This window comes from Nicotiana tabacum, chromosome 9, assembly GCF_000715075.1.
Source record: "Nicotiana tabacum cultivar K326 chromosome 9, ASM71507v2, whole genome shotgun sequence".
NCBI lineage: Eukaryota > Viridiplantae > Streptophyta > Magnoliopsida > Solanales > Solanaceae > Nicotiana > Nicotiana tabacum.
This window is the reverse complement of record NC_134088.1, coordinates 27,745,565-27,766,950: the sequence shown is the minus strand read 5'-3', so window position 1 is coordinate 27,766,950 and position 21,386 is coordinate 27,745,565. Positions and strand designations below refer to the sequence as shown.

At 36.7% G+C, this 21,386-nt stretch overlaps 1 long non-coding RNA gene across 3 annotated transcripts; it reads left to right on the top strand.

Annotated features, from left to right (window-relative positions):
- Positions 1-229: 229 nt before the first annotated feature.
- Positions 230-7,446, top strand: LOC142164198 (uncharacterized). 3 transcript variants are annotated; one of them, XR_012694818.1, is made up of 8 exons: positions 230-394; positions 1,755-1,822; positions 3,334-3,984; positions 4,327-4,413; positions 4,629-4,915; positions 5,260-5,346; positions 6,639-6,724; positions 7,248-7,446. It is a non-coding gene; the product is annotated as an uncharacterized LOC142164198 (long non-coding RNA). The 3 variants fall into 3 exon arrangements; XR_012694816.1 differs by lacking the exon at positions 7,248-7,446 and having other exon boundaries at positions 6,639-6,847; XR_012694817.1 differs by lacking the exon at positions 7,248-7,446 and having other exon boundaries at positions 4,603-4,915; positions 6,639-6,847.
- Positions 7,447-21,386: the final 13,940 nt, after the last annotated feature.

The window sequence follows — 21,386 nt, the reverse complement described above, 5'->3', positions numbered from 1 at the left end:
TTACCGAAAATAATATTTCTATGGAAGGTTTATTCCCAGCAGCAGATGGCCCTACCCTTTACATCCCTCTTGTTAAACAACACTAAGTGATTGGTGCTTATTTTTAAATATATTAGAAGCGCTTGAGTTTCGACGTGTCTGCTTAATGTCTTTTTCAAAAAGCTCGAGGGCAATTTAGTCATATTGCATCACTTTTATTAAATCATACATATACGTGGCTTTTTTGCCCACCGATAAGTCTACTTGTGATTGTTATAGGTTTGCATCTCTTTCCCTTTTCTCTCTTTCTACTCAATATATCAATCTGGAATTTTCTAGGCATGCACGGAGAAAAGGCAGTACAGCAACAATTCACCATTATCAAAGCGTTGCACCGAGAAAGAGCAAAAATCAGGTGATAATCCCTTTTTGAGTTGAAATTTGAGTTTAATCTTAAGTCTTTCTGCTCGATTATTACTCTATTCCATCTTTTCCTTAGTTTCTTGTTCACTATGGCCATTAGCTTCTACTTGATTTCTACATTCTTTCATTTGCTCTTTGGTTTTGGGGTTTATCATAAATGTGAATTCTGTGGAGTTTCTTAGTAATGGAATTGTGATGATATATGTTGGTTTTTACAGTTTCGCTCTTTGTGTTTTTGGCCTTTGTTCTCTTTTTCCTTTATTTGTTTTACTTGTGTCTTGGTGATGAGATTTTGATAGATATCTTTTGTTTTTCTTCTTATTTTGGACTGTTTTGATGGTTGTGTAAAATTGGTGAAGGGTTGCTATGATTACTTTGCTCTAATTGCATTGAGATGGCTAATTCATATCGCTCTTTCATATATTTTCTTGTAATTGCATGTCATATGTTTGACCAATTGGCTGAATAGCATTGGAGCCTTAGAATTAACAATTAAATACCCTCAAAAATATTTTCAGTCATATATTTTGAGACTTAAGGCCTTAAACATATCCTTTTATATGCAAGAATTAGAAATACTTGCGGAAAAAATTGAATTCATGAAGAATCAAAAACTCCAAGTACATTGGAAATAAATATTAACTGAATCAGTTGACTCAGCTAAGAAAATTGAGTGACGAGAATTGTCTTCACAAAACCTGCGACGTTCTCTCTCAGCTTCTTCATTGTTTTCTTTTCTCATCCTGCTTCATGCTTAATATTTAGTTGATTTCACCAGAGAAAGTTTCTCCCATGTGGAAGCGTCAACGTTGGTTTTTTGCATTTCGCTTTATTTGCGGAGTAATTATTTTACCTCGAAAATTGAGGTAGTTAGAGTGTTACGCATCTTTGCTCTAAAAATGGCGGGTTCTCTTTTATTTTGTGGTAATTGCTGTTTGTTTCTTCCCCCTCTCCTGTTTGTTTTTTCCAACTGTGCTGACATCTTCTCTAATCCATTCTTAAGAGCATATTTATTGGAATATAATAGCATCTATTAGGTGTTCCTGTTTCCTAAAGTACTGGCCTACTGTTTGCTTTCAAGTTTAGAGATTGCTTTTCTTTTTATAACACTTTATTCGATTAAAGCCCTGTTTGAAATTTAAAAGGATGGTCCAATGATTCTAAACAAATATGTCTTGAACTATGTTTTAAGTTCTTCACATGCATAGACAAACAATTTCCAAAGAAGTCAATAAGTCAAGTGAAAGGCTTAGACACCGGAAGTTTAAAATAATAATTGTTGAATTAGACTTCTTCTCGCGGCTACTACTTTCTACATTCATATTACTTTTACACTTCTCTTTGAATTTCAGGATAAAATGTTTTTTCAAAACTTGTAGCGGAGGCACTTTTGGGTTTTCACAGTGAACATTCCATTCAGGTATTGTCACTCATTTCATTATAGAAAAAGAGTAAGTTTTCTTCTTTATCCATCCTTCAGTCAGTATAGGAGGATGTTTACGTGTATTTCATCTCTTTAGTGCTTATCTTAGCAAGCCTTTGTCCCAAAAAACAAAGAAAAAACTATCTTAGTAAGCTATTTGATTTCTTATATTTCTTGAATAGCTACATCGACATTTGAAGATGATGTGAGTCCTAACTTGAATAGACTAATAAAAATGAATATGATGATATTTCTGGGAACAAGAAAAGGTCAAATGTGAAAGAAGAATGAGAAACTTGACAGTTTAAGTATATTCCAATTCAGAAGATAAACTGAAGGGAGCAAAAGCTCATGTATATGATGAACATGAATTTGAAAAATAGTAATAATGACCTCCAGAAAAAAGAAGCATATGTTGAGAAAGCTGATAACGGGTTTTGAATTTAACAAATTGTAAAAGCTGTAACGATCCGACCGGTCGTTTTGAGCGTTGGATAATTCTAGAAGTATTCGGCGCTAATTGGCGAAAGTTGGAAATTTGAAGGTTTGGAAAGTTCATAAGTTTGACCGGAAGTTGACTTTGATGATATCGGATTCGGATTGTAGTTCTGGGAACTTGAATAGTTTCGTTATGTTATTTGGGACTTGTTTGCAAAAGTTGGGTTCATTTCGGGTTGATTTGATATGTTTCGGCGCGCGTTTTGGAAGTTGAAAGTTCAAAATTCATTCAAGTTCGAATTGAGGTGTGATTCATCGTTTCGATATTGTTATGAGTAATTTGAGGCCTCGAGTAGGTCCGTATTATATTATAGGTGAGGAAGACCGCAAAAGCGGATTTTTGTAGCGCACCTGCGTGCGCGCAGATTCGAGATTTTGAGCATAGGAGCGGGAGTTGGCGCAGATGCGGGTCCTTGTGTTGCACCTGCGATGTCGCAGGAGCGGATATTTTTCCACAGGTGCGAGGGCTATTTCTATAGTGCCACTCTGCAAAAGCGGAACGTTTGTCGCAAAAGCGACGCTGCAGAAGCGGCTAAATGTGTCGCAGATGCGACGATGCCTCGTCAGATTCTATATATTTTGAGGTTTTGATCCATTTATCATATTTTGAGATTGGAGACTCGGATTGAGACGATTTTTGAATCAAATTTCATCACAAGGATTGGAGTAAGTGTTTTATACTTGAATTTGATTTTATTTTATGAATCCATCTTCATTTTTGGCAATTGGTTGATGAATTTTAAAGAGAAATTGGGGGTTTTAGCCTAAAGTTTCATAGAGTGAGCCTTTAAATTTTGAATATCGACTCTGAGTCGAATTTGAGCGAAACTAGTATGGTTGGACTCGTAATTGAATGGGTTGTCGGATTTTATAAGTTTCATCGGGTTCCGAGGTGCAGGTCCGGGTTTGGTTTTTGGTTGATTTTGTGCTTTTGAGTAAATATTCAACCTTTATTAATTTGACTTATTTCCTTAGACTTTATTTGATGTATTTGAGTTGCTTTTGGCTAGTTTCAAGCCATTCAGAGGTCGGTACGCACGGGATGATATTTTGGAGCATCGTTTGGCTTGCTTGGTATTGGATTTGGCTTGTTCGAGGTAAGTAATACTTCTAAACATGGAGTTGAGGGTATGAACTCTGATTATACGTGTTATGTGATTTTCTTGGAGGTGACGCACATGTTAGGTGACGGGCGTGCACGGTAGAAATTGAGACTCAGTCGATTTGTTAGAGTTGTGTAGTCAATTAACTTGTATTATTTCATATATTTTTTTATGTGTTAGACAAACTGAGCTGTGACTCAATTAACAGAAGGAAAACCGCATAAGCGGATTTTTGTAGCGCACCTGCGTGCGCGCAGATGCAAGATTTTGAGTGCAGGAACGGGAGTTGGCGCAGATGCGGGTCCTTGTGTCGCACCTGCGATGTCGCAGGAGCAGATATTGTTCCGTAGGTGCAAGGGCCATTGCTCCAGTGCCTCTCTATAGAAGTGGAACGTTTATCGCAAAAACGACGCCGCAGAAGCGGCTAAGTGTGTCACAGATGCGACGATGCCTGAGCAAATTCTATATATTTCAAGGTTTTTTTCCTTTCATCATATTTTGAGATTGGGGGCTCGGATTGAGACGATTTATGAAGCAAATTTTATCACAAGGATTGGGGTAAGTATTTTATACTTGGCTTTGATTTTATTTTATGAATCCATCTTCATTTTTGGCAATTGGTTGATAAATTTTAAAAATAAATTTGGGGTTTTATCCTAAAGTTTTATAGAGTGAGTTTTTAAATTTTGAATATTGATTCAGAGTCAGATTTGAGCGAAACTAGTTTGGTTGGACTCATAATTGAATAGGTTGTCGGATTTTATAAGTTTCATTGGGTTCCGAGGTACGGGCCCGAGTTTGTTTTTGGTTGATTTTGGGCTTTTGAGTAAATATTCGACTTTATCAATTGGACTTATTTCCTTATACTTTATTTGATGTATTTGAGTTGCTTTTGGCTAGTTTCGAGCCGTTCAGAGGTTGGTACGCGCATGATGGTATTTTGGAGGATCGTTTGGCTTGCTCGGTATTGGATTTGGCTTGTTCGGGGTAAGTAACACTTCTAAACTTGGAGCTGAGGGTATGAACCCTGATTATACGTGTTATGTGATTTGCTTGGAGGTGACGCACATGCTAGGTGACGGGTGTGTAGCGTAGAAATTGAGACTTAGCCGATTCGGTAGAGCTGTGTAGTCAATTAACTTATATTTTTTTTTATGTATTTTTCATGTGTTTGAGAAATTGAGATGTGACTCAATTAACAGAAGGAAGACCACAGAAGCGAATTTTTGTAGCGCACCTGCGTGTGCGCAGATGCGAGATTTTGAGCGCAGGAGCGGACGTTTTTCCGCAGGTGCGAGGGCCATTTCTCTAGTGCCTCTCTGCAGAAGCGGAACGTTTGTCGCAAAAGAGAGCAGCTAAGTGTGTCGCAGATGTGACGATGCCCGGGCAGATTCTATATATTTCGAGGTTTTGGTCCTTTCATCATATTTTGAGATTGGGGGCTCGGATTGAGACGATTTTTGAAGCAAATTTCATCACAAGGATTGGGGTAAGTGTTTTATGCTTGGCTTTGATTTTATTTTATGAATCCATCTTCATTTTTAAAAATTGGTTGATGAAGTTTAAAAAGAAATTGAGGGTTATAGCCTAAAGTTTTATAGAGTGAGTTTTTGAATTTTGAATATTGATTCGGAGTCGGATTTGAGCGAAACTAGTATGGTTGGACTCGTAATTGAATGAGTTGTCGGATTTTATAAATTTCATTGGGTTCCAAGGTACGGGCCCGGGTTTGGTTTTTGGTTGATTTTGGGATTTTGAGTAAATATACGACCTTTATCAATTGGACTTATTTTCTTAAACTTTATTTGATGTATTTGAGTTGCTTTTGGCTAGTTTCGAGCCGTTCAGAGGTCGGTACACGCGGGATGGTATTTTGGAGCATCGTTTGGCTTGCTCAGTATTGAATTTGGCTTGTTCGAGGTAAGTAACACTTCTAAACTTGGAGCTGAGGGTATGAACCTTGATTATACATATTATGTGATTTGCTTGGAGGTGACGCACATGCTAGGTGATGGGCGTGCACCGTAAAAATTGAGACTCAGTGGATTCGGTAGAGCTATGTAGTCAATTAACTTGATTTGTTTCATGGGTTAGAGAAACTAAGCCGTGATTCATGTTAGAAATCATTCTTAGGCAAATGCTACTATTAATGGGACCCACTGAGGTCGTTTTTGCTGTCGAATTATATGTTTAAATTATAATTTTGTACTCAGTCATATACATTCATTGCATATCATATCTCAGTCTCTGTTGTTATTTATTGATACATCATATCATCATTTTGGGCTAGTTTCATGATATTGTGAACCCGGGAGACTGGAGAGATTGATGACTGAGTGAGGCCGAGGGCCTGGTTGTGAGGTTATTGATACCATAGCACGTGAGTTGTAAGTGAGGATCCAGATATTGATATCATGGCACGTGAGTTGTCCGTGTAACACGTAAGTTGTTCGTGTGGATCCAAATATTGATACCATAATACGTGAGTTATCCGTGCAGATCTAGATATTGATATTATGGTACATGAGTTGTCCCTGCAGTACGTGAGTTGTCCATGCAGATTCATGCCATGATTGGCTCATTATAGCGCTTGGACTGAAGGAGCCCCTCCAGAGTCTGCACACCTATAGTGAGCGCAGGTACCTATTGAGTGCAAGTGCCGAGCGTGAGTGCCGAGTGATTGGGTGGACTGAGAAGACTGAGTGGATTGATACTCTGAGAGTATGCATATGATTATTCACTATGTTGTACTGCATTCGACATGCACACATGACAATACATGCATAGAGATGTATTTTTTCACATGTTGTACGGTATCACGTCATTCATGACTTCTCATACACATTGACATGTAGGCATAAAGATGTACTTTTCCTCATGCCATTTGATAATGAAACGTTTACATGTTGAAAAATTTTGGAAAGAAAATCGCGATTTTACAAACTTACTCATATTTTGGTACTTTCGGTAAAAGATTTGGGTTTTCACTGTTATACTTGAAAAGTATGCCTATTTTTCGGAACTGTAAATGAGTTGAACATTACCTCTCTGAGTTATTTCCTGTACCACTTTTATTATATTGTTATGAGCTGTTGTTGAACTTTGACTTTTATCCCAACTCGTCACTACTTTCAACCTAAAGTTAGGTTTGTTACTTATTGAGTACACAGGGTCGGTTTTACTCATATTATACTTCTGCACCTTGCGCACAGATTTTGGACGTTGATGTTGCTGTGTTTGATGGAAGCTATCATTGAAGACATACATGCGTTCCAGTTATAACTGCCTCTTGTTCATGGTAGCCCTAGACTTACGAAAATCTGTTTATGTACATTCGGACAAATGATGTATTTATTTCATACTAGCTTTGTAAACTCTAAATTTTAGAAACTCATGATTTATACTACCAAATCTTGGGAAATTCTTGTATAAAAGCAGTTGTATTATCATTTTTTTCTTAATAAATCTCATTAAATTGGATAGTTGTTAATTGACTTATCTTACGGGTTGGGTCAGGTGCCATCACGACTAGTAAGATTTTGGGTCATGACAAAAACATATACTACCAGTGGAATTGTATTATTCCAAAAGAATATATAACGAGCAATACTAGGTAAGGAGAGTCTAGGTTGGCACAAGCTGTTAACTCATAGAATAAAAAATTTGATCAAAATAGGATACAAGGATATGTTTAATTTTAATATCATATTTTCTCTTTATAATGAGAAAAGTTCATCACTTTTTCCTCTTCACATATAGCACACATGTTTCTTCATACCAAACACATCCTTAATTAATTGGTGTTTACTTGCTTTTTATAGGTGCTAAAGCACTTCTCCTCACATGGTGATTTTTGGAATGGCGAAGATTGGCTATTAGACTGCTGACTACCTCTTGCTAACGATGAACTCAAATGTGCTTGTGATGTATTTGCAAAAGAAAACATTTTCTATATTTTCTTGAGTATTATGTCTATAGTATTAGAATGGTAATACTATTTTGCACATATATATAGTAGATCAATGATCTCGGGCCGAGTCTTACAAGGTTCAAAATTTTCCTGGCCCAGAAAGATGAAAGCCCACAATTTCGAGTTCAAGTAACAGTGAAATCGGGTGAAGCCCAACATAAAAAGACATAGGAAAATTACCCAAACTGTCACTCTATAAAATTTTCCAACCAAAAATAGCCCAAAATAAAATATCTACTAAAAAGGCCCAAATATCATTTTGGACCCAAATAGTTTCAATTAATGTCAGTTTTTTTATATCCGTTATTTTTATCTCTCTCTCTCTCTCTCTCTCTCTCTCTCTCTCTCTCTCTCTCTCTCTCTCTCTCTCTCTCTCTCTCTCTCTATATATATATATATATATATATATATATATATATATATATATATATAAACAAGATACATTTGCGGTTATTTTCGTCAAATTCCAGGTAATTTGGAGTAGAAAATCTTTTATTTTGTATATTTTTTCGGATTGTATGTGTTTTTGGAGAAGCGATGTTAATTTTTTTAGGCTTTTGTGACTACATTGTTTTGTTAGAGTTTATTGTAGGTATCTGTTATAGATGATTTTGTTAGTTTTGGTTAAGTTTTGTATCAATTTCTTCACAAAATTCTGTAAGCGTTTGTTGGTATAAATCTTTTTTAAAAATTTTCTCATTCATCCTAGTTTCAATTGTGAAACAGAGCAATATGACAAGACAAACTCATTTGATGAGGTCATCACCTTATTCAAAGCCGGTTTCAATTGAGAAATCGAGCAACATGAGAAGAGAAACTAGGTTGATAAATTTATCTCCTCATTCAACCCCGATTTTAGTTGACAAATCAATTGATGAACGAAATATGGGAAGACAAAATCATTCCGATAATGTTAAAGTGTTAGAATCTCGAAAGAATGTTGTTGGACAATCTGAGAAAAAGAAGAGCAAAGTGGTTAGAGTGGATGATGTTGAAGGTAAGAGAAAATATGTCATGGAGGACGAAGTGAATTTGGGTGTCAAACCAAAACAAAGTAAGGTTCAGAAGGCAGAAAAAGTTAAAATTCCTGACAAAGTTTGTAAGGTATATACAATTTCAGTTATATTTTTTTTATTGTTGAATCTTCTTTTATAATTGAATTTAGTTTGTATTTATTTGTTGTTAATTCATGTCATTTATTTGTAGCCTTGGAAGCTTTATCTTCCAGTTGGTTAGCCTTTTCTTGTTACTCATTGGACATCATATACTAATATGGGCATCGTATCAGTTTTACAGTCAAAGTTGATTGATGTCCATCTTCAGATGTTTAGGGAAAATTGTTTTGACTATTTTCTTGATTTACCTCGAGTTGCTATCAAGGCGCAACTGATTCGTTCTTTAATGTTTAGGGAATTGGTTCAAGATAAGTGTGATCAATTTTATGTGAAATTAAATAACGAATGTATTTTACGTTTTGGTCTTCGGGAATTTGGTGAATACCAATAGGTAAGTGGTTTAAACTGTTGTAGCAATGAACATGTTGAGGGTAACTTCAGTGGAACCAATAGGTTGGTGAATACTTATTTTTCTGGTTTTGAAGCGGTGTCAAAGAAGTCGCTTATTGATTATTTTGAGAAGAAAAAATGACAGTCTGATGAAGACGCAGTTAAGATTGCAATCATTTATATCATAAACATATTTCTAATACCCACTCAGGCTCAGAAGACATTTATAAGTAAGCGTGATTTACATCTTGTCGAGAGTGGTGAGTATGTGTTCTTTCCCTTGGCTAAGATTGCGTTTCGAGCTTTAATGAAGTCGGTAAGTGACAGGTTTAGGGGAAAGTTTGAGTTTTATATTATTGGTGGATTTTCTCTTGCACTACAAGTGTGGTCTATGAATATTGCACTGTAGTTGATAAAAAGTTTGATGTTCGCGTCGGAGATCATACACCATGCATATTGAATTGGGAAATAATAGGCAGGCCAATACGTGAGGACTTCTCTACTGGTTTCTTCAACATCACAGGGAATAAGGTACTGACTTTTATGTATTTGTGCGTTATACATATATGATACACTGTAATTCATTGTGATACATCAAATATATAATTTTTATATATCTTTGATACATCTAGGACTAAACCACTCTTTGTTATATTTGTAGGTAAAAAATATTTCCTACAACTTAAGAGCTACAGAGATTTACTTTGCCTATTGAAGTTAACGATGAGTATCATAAATATTTGACATCACGTAACAGGGGAAAGCTTCCTATTGATGATAGCGATGATTTTGTCAGACCACCTCCGAAACTGATTAAGGAGCCGGTCCCACCAAAAAAGATGCCGGGTGTCCAACCTATTGATTGTGATCGTGAGTTGCAGAAGTTAAAAGCTGATGTTAACCAAGTTTGTATTAGTATTTTATATATATATATTTTAAAAGTTTTGTTAAAAATGTATATTCAAAGTCTATTATTTTTCTTATTTATTTCCTTTTTTAGCTCCATAAGCCGTTAAAGTCCTTCATGGAATATGTTTGTGATAAATTCAAGGAAGTCTTTGAGTTGATAAATTCCAAGGTATGTGTTTCTTTTCCATTGTGCATTTCCTTTTAGTTTTTAGTTAACTTACTGTATCTTTTTTTTTTTAAAATAGCTTAGTGCAAGTGAAGATAAATATGGTGCACATCCAGACGAAGGCACCTGTGGTGGTCAAGACAATAATGATTTTGTGAACAATATGGAGTTTGATGGCAATGAAGATGTTGACATGGATGGTTGTAAGATGTGTTTAGTTGTGCATTCTGCCTTTTTCCTTTTTCTTTTCTTTGTTGTTTTTTCGATTTTTTTTTAAAAAAAAATAGGTCGGTGGAAGTGAAGGCAAAGATGTTCCACATTCTCAAGGAGATACCAGTGCGCATCATCGTAACAACATTATGCTCGATGAAGCAAATCAGTTAAGTGTCAATATCATGGAAGACCCTTCTGGTGGTGTCCCTATCATGTTTGTTGCTAAAGTAAGTGTCACACCAGATTTAGCGGATGTTGGAGCTATTGGTGAGACTGCAGATGAGGCGACATGGAAGATGGAGGCAGAATCTGAGAAAGAAAGGTTCCCAAATCTTATATCCGCACTATTTATGTGACTGCAAGTGTTGATGAGGCGGCAGGGGAGATGAAGGAACAATCTGAGAAAGAGGTTCCTCAATCTCATATTGTTCTTTACCAGCCTGAATTACTTCATGAAGTTTCTCCGCAAATGGAAAAAAGAAAGAGATGTCCTGCAAAGGCCGTGCAGTTTCTATTTATTACTGTATTTGATTCAGGATCTAGTAGTGGTGTTGTTATAACGAAAGAAAAAAAATAAATTTATGCTGTTAAGCATCCTTTTCAAAACAAAATCGGAATTGGCATTAACAGCACTTTGTTGAATGTATTTGTTATGTGGGTCAAAGAATAGGAAGTCCAGAAAGATGTAGGTTTTCAACTTCTGAGTTTTGTTCAGTTTTATATTTTAATATATTGTCATTTGTAGTATTATTTTATATCAAATTACAGTATCTCATTTGTATATATCTGTTACCAGGAATGAAATTTATCTGAACCATGTTAGTGAACTCAATCCTGCTTATGATCTTGGTGTATATCACATTGAAGACAAAAATGATTTCACACTTTGGCATATAATGGTGAGCCTTTGTATGACTTGGTATGTAAGAAATTGCTTTTACAGTTTTTTTAAAATTTTAGCCAGTGTACACGTGATCAAACCTTTTAAGTTAGAATATATTATTAATTGCTATCTTGCCTGGCACAAGAGTAGTAGTGAGAATTCATTTTCCTTTGTTTCCTGTGAATTTGGTTTGAAAAAGCGTAGCTGCTTAAAGCTTATGAGCCTTCAAGTTGTGATGACTTCTACTGTCACATCTAGAATAATGACTACATATGAAACTTTTTTTTGACCTCTAAGGCCTAAGCTTGACAAAACACATCTATTAGTGTAATACTTATCCTAATTACTGAAACGCATTTTCAAAGGAGATAAATGAATTTTAATTTTTTTGGGTTTGCCTCTGAAAATGCTAATGAAAAGAGAGACCATGGAATTAATTGAAGCAAATTTGTCATCATTTGGTTACCTATTTTATACTATTATAGTGATTAATTATTTGTTATACTTTGTTTCAGCACATTAATGTTTTGTTCTATTATTTGAGGAAGAAGGGGAAGCGTGACAAAGACCTACCTGTAACATTCACCACCACATGTGATGATCCAAAAGGTCATCTTTAAATTTAATATTCATTTCTCTATTCTGAGACCTTGAATAGCACCTTTCAGCATTTCACGACTTGCGTGAGCCTTCCGTAAATTTTTTTAGGAAGTTGTTATATGAAAAATCGATAAAAGAAAGTGAAATAGTGCTTTAAAACTCACTTAAGTTGATTTCGGTCAATGTTTTAAGCAAATGGACCCAGGCCAGTGTTCTGATGATTCCAATAGCTCCGTATGATAATTTTGGACTTAGGAGCATGTCCGAAAAGTTATTTGAAAGTCCATAGTCAAATTAGGCTCGAAATGGCTAAAATAAAAATTTAAGTTTGAAAGTTTGATCGAGGAGTTAACTTTTTGATATCGAGGTCAGAATTCGATTTTGAAAATTTGAATAGGTCCGTTGTGTCATTTATGACTTGTATACAAAATTTGAAGTCAATCAGACTTGATTTGATAGGGTTCATCATCGAATGTAGAAGTTAAAAATGAATCGGAGTATGATTCGTGGTTTTAGTATTATTTGATGTGATTTGAGGTTTCGACTAAGTTCGTGTGATGTTTTAGGACTTGTTGGTATATTTGGTTGAGGTCCCGAGGGTTTCAGGTGAGTTTAGGATGGTTAACGGAATGAATTTTGGATTTGGAACCCTACTGGAAATTTTCTGGTGCAGTATCTGGTTTCCTTCATCGCGTTCGCGAGAGGGGCCTCGTGTTTGCGAAGAGGAACTGAAGGCAGACGAAATTTACTCTTCGCGTTTGCGAAGAGGGGACCGCATTCGTGAAGGGTAATAGACACTGTTCATAGCGAACGCGTGGGAGTGTTCGCATTCGCGTAGAGAGGCAAAGCCTGGCCGGGCACTAGGCAATAAGGCTTCGCGTTCGCGAAGGGGAGACCGTGTTCGCGAAGGCCAGGTTTGGCAAACCATTGCTATCGCGAGACTGCCCTCGCGTTCGCGAGAAATAAATCTGGGGCAGCACAAAAATGTGCTTCGCAAATGCGAGGGTCCTGTCGTGTTCGCGAAGAAGAAATCCCTGGACATCAGAAATTATGTTCTAGAAATGGGATTTCATCCCATTATTCATTATCCGCAATTTCGAGCTCGGTTTGGGCGATTTTCAGAGAGGTTTTCACAAGTTCGAACTGGGTAAGTGTTCCTTATCCTATATTGATTAACTTTCATGATTCGATACTCATTCACATCATGAATCCATGAATCTATTGAAAAAAAATCAGATTTTTATAAAATTTTCCAAAAGTGTAAAATGAATATTTGAAAGGCAATCCAACATCGGAATTCGATAATTTTTGTATGATCGAACTCATATCAGAACGGGTTTCCTGATTCTATGATATTTCGTCGGGTTCCGAAAAGTTGGCCCCATGTTGATTTTTGTTGACTTTTCCGAAAATGACTTAAATTAAGTCTCTTTCGAATTGTGTATAATTTTTAAAGCTCAAATTGAATTGTTGGTAAATAATTTGCTAGGTTTGATTGGTTTGGAGAATAATTCAAAAGGAAAGGATGTGGTCGAGTGATCACTTGAAATTTCCAAAATAAGGTAAGTGTCGTGGTTAACCTTGACTTAAGAGAATAGAACTCTTGAATTATTTGTTAAGTGAATTTCATGTGTAATGACGTATAGGTGAGGTGACGAGTGCCTATACGTCGTCAAATTGATTGTTTGCATATTTATCTGAAAAATCATAAATTATTTTAAATCATAAATTAATTATTACTTTAATTATTTCTCTCATATTTCTTGTCCAATATTATGTCTTGAATTTATGCTATAATTGCTATATGCTTATTTGAATTACGTGTCTTAATTGCTACTTGACATTTAGCATATTAAAGCCTATTTTCTCCCTGATTTTCACAATTAATTGCGTCTTGTCATTACTTGTTTTCCTAAATAAATCATAATTATTGTATGCCTTGTTGCCTAATAATTTCTTATTAATGTGGTATTTATTAGAGTACTTTTACATTTAAGAGTTGTTAAATTATATTGTTGGAACGGGTTGCACGCCGCAACGAAATTTAATTAAAAGTTTATATTGTTGGAGTGGGTTGCATGCCGCAATGGAATTTAATTGAAAGATTATATTATTGGATCGGGTTGCACGCCGCAATGGATTTTATTCTAAGTATATATTGTTGGAGGGGATTGCAAGCCGCAACGGAAATTAATTGAAGGATTATGACTGTTGAATTGACTTCAATTATTGATATGACTTACTGGTCTTACTTCTATTCCTGTTATTATTATTATTATTGCGTACGGGTTAATGTAAGCGACCTGCCTTAGCCTCGTCACTACTTCGTCGAGGTTAGGCTCGACACTTACAGAGTATATGGGGTCGGTTGTACTCATACTACAATCTGCACTTCTTGTGCAGATACCGGAGATGGTCCCAGCGGCGTACTGTAAATTTGCTCGGATTCAACTATTAGAGGAGACTTGAGGTATAGTTGCACAGCTTTCGCAGCTCTGAAGTCATCTTCTATTTTACTTTGGTTGTGTGCATTCTTTCAGACAGCTTTATTTTATCCAGACACTTGTTTGTATTATTCTAGAAGCTCGTGCACTAGTGACTCCAGTTCTGGGATGGTATTTAGACATCATATTATTTTTGGTTTGCACATTTAATTTCAGATTGGTACTTCGACGAGAAAATTAATGAGTTGTGGCAGGTGTTTATTAATACAGGTGGAGATAGTGAAGTGTGCAATCCGAAACATGTCATTGTAGAGTATATTCAAGGGTATGTCTTGGATGCCAATGTTCCATGGCACACTGTGGAGCACGTCTTAATGCCAATTAATGTTGCGGAACAATGGCATTGGATAATGGATATGATGTCCTTCAAGGATAGGTGTATTTATGTGTATGACTCTATACGCGGTGGAGCTTCTTATCAACCTAAAGTTCATAACACAATGCGCAAGTATTCTGTGTTGCTGCCTCATTGTTTCGTGCACACGCATTTCTATTTATACAAAAAAGATATCAATTGGTGCACTGGTGTCTACAAATCAAAGAACTTAATTACCCCATTTGATGTAAAACGGTTTGAAGAACTTGTAACAACCCGACCGGTCGTTTTGAGTATTTACGCTCCTTTCAACTATTTGAAGTCTTGAATCTCTTCATACGATGTATTATGACTTGTGTGAATTGTCGGTTTGCCTTTTCACGTGTTTCAGAATTAGTTCGGAAGAATGAATTTTCATATTTAAAGCTTTGGGTTGGAGGAGTTGACCAAGTTTGAGTTTTAGTATTCGACCTCAGATTGGAGTTTTGATGATCCCAATAGCTCCGTAAGGTGATTGGACTTAGGAGCGTGTCCGAAAAATTATTTGAAAGTCCGTAATTGAATATGGCTTGAAATGGCTAAAATAGAAAGTTAAATTTGGTAGTTTGACCGAGGAGTTGACTTTTTGATATCGGGATCGGAATCTAATTTTGGAAATCAGAATAGGTTCGTTATGTCATTTATGACTTGTGTGCAAAATTTGAGGTCAATCGGACTTGATTTGATAGGTTTCGACATTGAATGTAGAAGTTGGAAATTTTTATTTTTCATTAGGCTTGAATTGGAGTGCGATTTTATGTTTTTAATGTTGTTTGATGTAATTTGAGGGCTCAACTAAGTTCGTATAATGTTTTAGGACTTGTTGGTACATTTGGACGGGGTCCCGAGTGGCTCGGGTATGTTTCGGGGTGAGTTTTGAGCGAGACTGGCCATTTCGGCACTCTGACGTTGTTCTGGAACTATGGAAGTACAGGGACACATTTTGGAGTGTTGAGGCAGAGGAAAAGTGCAAACCGCAGAGAAAAAGTGCGGACCACATAGGAATTGTGCGGACCGCAGAATTTCTCTATTGGCCGCAGAATTGAGATTTCTGCAGATTCGATAGTCCGACTTCGAAAACTTATACCCTTTAATCTACAACGAATTTAGAGATGATTCAAAAGTAAAAGTTGTAGCCCTTTGAATCTAGTTTCCAGAAAGGTATACGATTAATTATTTGGATATTTGTAGAGAAAGTTATGGTCAATTTATCAAAACCTGGTAGTGTAGAGCTGCTAGAGTGCGACCGCACAATTTGGATTGCTGCCGCAGAACCTAGGATGTGCGGCCGCACAAAAGAATGTGCAATCAGCACAATGGGGATCAGATTTTGTATTATATGAATGAGTGTTTCATCTCATTTTTTATATTTGGACTTTGGGAGCTCGGTTTGTGGCAATATTTCGTGGGATTTTCAAGAAATTCATCGGGGTAAGTGATTCTAACTCGGATTTGTTTAATATACATGAATATATCATTATTTTCATCATTTAATCAGTATTTTGAGATGAAAATTTGGGGTAAATTGTAGAAATTTCATAAAACAAATTTTTGAGATTTGAATGTCGATTCGAAGTCGGATTTGACAGAAACTAGTATGGTTGGACTCGTAATTGAATGGATTGTCGAATTTTGTGAGTTTCGTCAGATTCTGAGAGATGGGCTCCACTGTCGATTTTTCGAGCGGAGTTGGGAATTTTTATAAATTGTTAAATTGTAAGCGTTGGAGTATATTTTGATTAATTTTCACGTTGTATGAATAGATACAAATTATTTGGATTAAGTTGAGGAGATAGGTAGGCGTATAGAGGTTGATACGCGTGGAATGGAATTTTCGGAGTATTGTTTAGCTTGCTCGGCAGTGGATTCATATTGTTCGAAGTAAGTAACATCTTTAATCTTGGAACTGAGTGTATGAACCCTAATTATACATGTTATGTGAATTGTTTGGAGGTGACGCACATGTTAGGTGATATGCGTGTGGGTGTGCACCGTAGAAATTGAGACTCGGTTGATTCTGTTGATCTTATCTGTAACCATGAAATCTCTACATACTAGAGCTTTTGAGCTATGATTCATGCTAGAAACCATGTCAAGGCCACATGCTTATTCTGTTGGGACCCACCGAGGTCATTGTTGCTGTTGAATTATTTGCTTACATTGCAATTACATACTCAGTCATACGCATTCATTTGTATATCATATCTCAGTCTCTGTCACCATTTATCGATACATCATATCATCATTTTTTAGCTGATTTTTCATGACATTGTCAGCCCGAGAGACTGGAGAGATTGATGACTGAGTGAGGCCGAGGGCCTGATGGTAAGGATATTTATGGGATCGGGCTGCGCGCTGCAACATGTTTTATTGATTTATGTCATGATTGATTTGTTATAGCGCCTTGGCTGAAGGAGCCCCTCCAAAGTCTGTACACACCCTCAGTGAGCGCAGGTACCTACTGAGTGCGTGTGCCGAGCGATTGGGAGGATTGAGTGACTGTGATGACTGAGTGACTGGGAGGACTGAGTGAAATGATACTCTGAGAGTATGCATATGGTTTTATTTCTGAGTTGCATCGCATTGGAATGCACACTTGACATACAGGCATATAGATACATTTTTCCTCATGTTGTATGATGTTGCGTCATTCATGACTTCTCCTACATATTGACATGTAGGCATAGAGATGTATTTTTCTCATGATATTTAAAAATGAAACAAGTACATGTTGAATGTTTTAGAAAAAATCACAATTTTCAAACTTACTAATAAATTGGTGATTTCGGTAAAGGATTTGGGTTTTTACTGATATATTTGAAAAGCAGGACTATTTTTCTGGAACTGTGAACGAGCTAAGCATTTTATCTCTGAGATACTTCTTTTATTACTTCTATTATGTTGTTATGAACTGTTGTTGGCTATTGGTGTTGGACTCTGACCTTTGTTCTAGCTCATCACTACTTTCAACCTAAGATTAGGTTTGTTACTTATTGAGTACATGGAGTCGGTTGTACTCATACTACTCTTCTGCACCTTGCGTGCAGATATTGGATGATGATTTTGCTGGGATCGACAGGAGCTGGATTTGATGATGTACTTGTGTTCCAGTCATAGATGTCTCTTGTTCATGGTAGCCTTAGATTTATAAAAATCTGTTTATGTACATTTCAAATAGATGATGTATTTATTTCATACCAGCTTTGTAAATTCTAATCTTAAAAGCTCATGATTTGTACTACCAGTCCTTGGGAAAGTTTTGTATTAAAGGGGCGTATTATCATTTCTTATCTTAATAAATCTCATTAAGTTGGATAGTGGTTAATTGGCTTACCTGACGGGTTGGGTTAGTTGCCATCATGACTAGGTAGATTTTGGATCGTGACAAGTTGGTATCAGAGCTCTAGGTTCATAGGTTCTGCAAGTCATGAGCAAATGTCTAGTAGAATCTTGCAGATCGGTATGATGATGTCCATACTTATCTTCGAGATGCTACAGGGCATTTAGGATAATTTACCGTCTTTCTTTCCTTATTATGCGGAATTGATTCAGCTTGAAACATAACTCTTTGAATTCCTTCCACGCATTCGTATTCACATATGAGCGCTCAGTATCAGATGTGCATCCCTGGCTTGTGATTCCATGAACGAGGTTTGAGATGTGTATTCTGTGTTTTGATGATGGGCTAGTCTGGAGGACTTGAGGCCAAGTTTAGACCGCAGCTTAGGATCGATAGCTTTAGTTGTGTGAACTTGTACATTTGGACTCATATATCTGGTAGTGTCCCTATGAGTGGAATTTGTGGCTCGATGAGCGGTTGAATATCTATATGATGAGCATGATATGAATGCGGAATGTGCTCAGATGGTTTGATTATGACGAGAATAGTTTGCTTGAGATGTAAAAAAAAAGGGCCATTGGGTGCTTGGTGTCTGTCTTAATTTGACATATAGTCTCGATTATGAATGTTTTGAAGGATCTTTCATGTTTAATTGTGGACCGAAGTAGATTTTCATGTCTTGTTGATGAGTTCAGACTTAGGAAGATTAAGTGATTGCGTAGGAATTGTGGCTGCGAAAGGGTATACTAAGATGCCAATTCGAGGCTAAGCAGGTGGGTTATCTCCTGCGTAGTAATCTACATAGGTGTGTTCCTTATAATGTTGAGTAAAGAGTTTCTTTTCTACCAGCGGAGTGTATGTGTTGAGATTCGAATTTGGATATGGTTGAGAAAGTTAACTTGACTGTCTAGAGAATAAATGCGAGCTTAGCGGATGATTGAGGTATTTTATAGTTGGTGTGGCATGAGCTTGAGAAGAATTCTCGTTGAACTGACTACGGTATTATGGCAGTAATAGAGTATGGATATTGTGAGTTATGGAATATTTTGTTCTATGACTTTGAGCCATGTGGGGGAGCCTACTATCACTGATTTGATTGCGTAGTTATGTGTTGTACTGGTTTTGGTTTGAGGCATATGTGTGAATCGGTTATGACTTATAGAGATTGAGATCGAAGATGACTCGAGTAAGGGAATTACTGGATATGGGTTATGTTACACTTCATGTGTATATGGAAATCATGGAATGAGTTGAGCTTCTAATTGTGAAAGATGTAGTGTGCACAGTGTATGAATTTGCTCGGTTGCGTTAAGGCAGGGTTACTTCTTTGGGGTGTTGTTGTGCTAATTGAGCATAGGAAGTTCGGCCCGTTCGAGCGGTGAAATTTGTATTTGAACAAATTGGGTGACTCTCGAGATAGTTCTAATGGGTTCGAGATTTATATGAAGCAATTGAGGATTTCTCCGGACTTGTATATGGATAAAGTCTGAGATTTGTATTTGATGGTGCCGGGACTTGCGGTAATTCTGTATGACTATGAATTCTACATTCCAGTATAAGAAAGGTAAAAGAACAATTTTAAATTCACATAAGGTACTTTCAGAGTGGGCGTTTCGGTTGTTGTACTTTATGGTGCTTAAGAAGAATACGGTGGCTTATGGGCCTTAGGGCGGTGTGGTTTTTTGTTAGGATGTCTTGTAGTGAGCTTGGGTAAGGATCATAGTGTTCTGACAAGGAGAAGTGTCAACTTTAGGGTTATTCAAAAGAAACTCGAGAAAATAGAACAACTGGGTAGTAGGCTAGACCAACATGGTAATGGTATGCTCGGTTCATTTTTGGGCAATTATGATGTGGTGAGGTTCTACAGATGTTTTGGTGGTAATATTCTTGGGTTTGGTGACCTGCGTGGCTTGGTCGAGTTAGAAGGATTCAGTTATGATAGCTTGGTTATGTGCAAATGGATTTCAAAGCATTGTTGATGGTTTCTACCATGGTTTGAGAAGGATATTTTCTATCGGCGTGAGGAACATGTTGTGTATTGTGATTTCCACATGGATGGGAGTAAATGGAAGGTTTCTAACTAACCGGGTATATAATTTGCTGGTGACTCAGAATTGATAATGAGATTCTTGTACTTGTCACATGATGGCATGATAGATGTGGTATGTTGTGCAGGATTAATATTTACATGTACAAGGTGGCAGTTCATTCTTAAAGTGAAGGTCATGAATTTTGGATAGAATGACCAGTTTCAGATATTTAGATGAATGTTATAACTGCTCGGTAATTCCTGATAAGGGTGCGCATTTCAAAAGGCGCATTGTATTTTGACTTACGGATGTTCATCAGTATTGTGGTACTCACCTGGTTGATAGACTGCTGATATTCCAATTATTGCTATATGGCACGAAAGAATTATGGAAGTATTCCTCGTGGGATGATCGTGCATGAAAGATGTGTTAATAATTAGAGTGTTGGAATTGGGATCGCTTATGGTGATTCAAGTGTTCTATGAATTTAGAGACTGGGAGTTCTTAGAAGAACATTGTTTTTGGGTTGCGGCTTTTTAAGGTGAGTATTTTATTTAAACTCAGTGGAGGCACTAGTTGCGTTAATTATTTATGATAGCTATGCGCTATGAGTGCGCATATATATGAGGTTTGAGCCCATGTGCGGGCATCAGGGCAAGTATTCATACTCAGAAGAATGCTTAGGCTATGATATGCCTAGAGTTGACTGTTAAGCGTAAAGTTATAACGTTTCTCGTATTCATACCTTTGTCGAGAACTATCTGGGCTATACTTAAGGTTACAAAGAGGCTAATTGCCTGAATAAATTTGGTAGTTACAATTTCTGCATTAACTTGCCGATTTGAGTTGTGATAGCATACTATACACATACCTACTCTATGGCATGTTATTTATATCAGTCCAAGAGCATGTGAATCTTATTTTATTTATCATATACATATGTACTTATTTGATTGATCATGTATGATATGCTTGGACTAGAGGCATGTGACCATGCCAGGCGGATTATGTTATTGGCATGTGAGTTGTCCGTACGAATCCATATACTGATATTATTGGCATGTGAGTTGTCCGTGCAGATATTGATACTATAGCATGCGAGTTGTGCATGCGAGTGATGTTAATGTGAGATCTAGGACAGTTGGTTACCGTTATTATATTCGTGTGTCATAGTTTTACTATATATGATGATCTCATAGCATTGCGGTTGTGGTGGTGCTAGTTGAACCTGCAAAAAGAATGGTTCTCTTCTTTGAGACATTTTCTATTTTTGGGTACACGGATTGTGCCATTGTGGCTTGAATTATATTGGTGTGGATTGTCCGTGGGATAATTGTGTTTAATAATATAAGGTCATTGGACCTAGAATGGGTACTATCAGGTTTGATTACAGTATATTCAGAAGGATAATATTGAAAGTCGGCTTAGAAAGTGATTATGGTTCTGGTTGGGGCGAGAGAGCTCCATGACTTGTTGATCTGATAA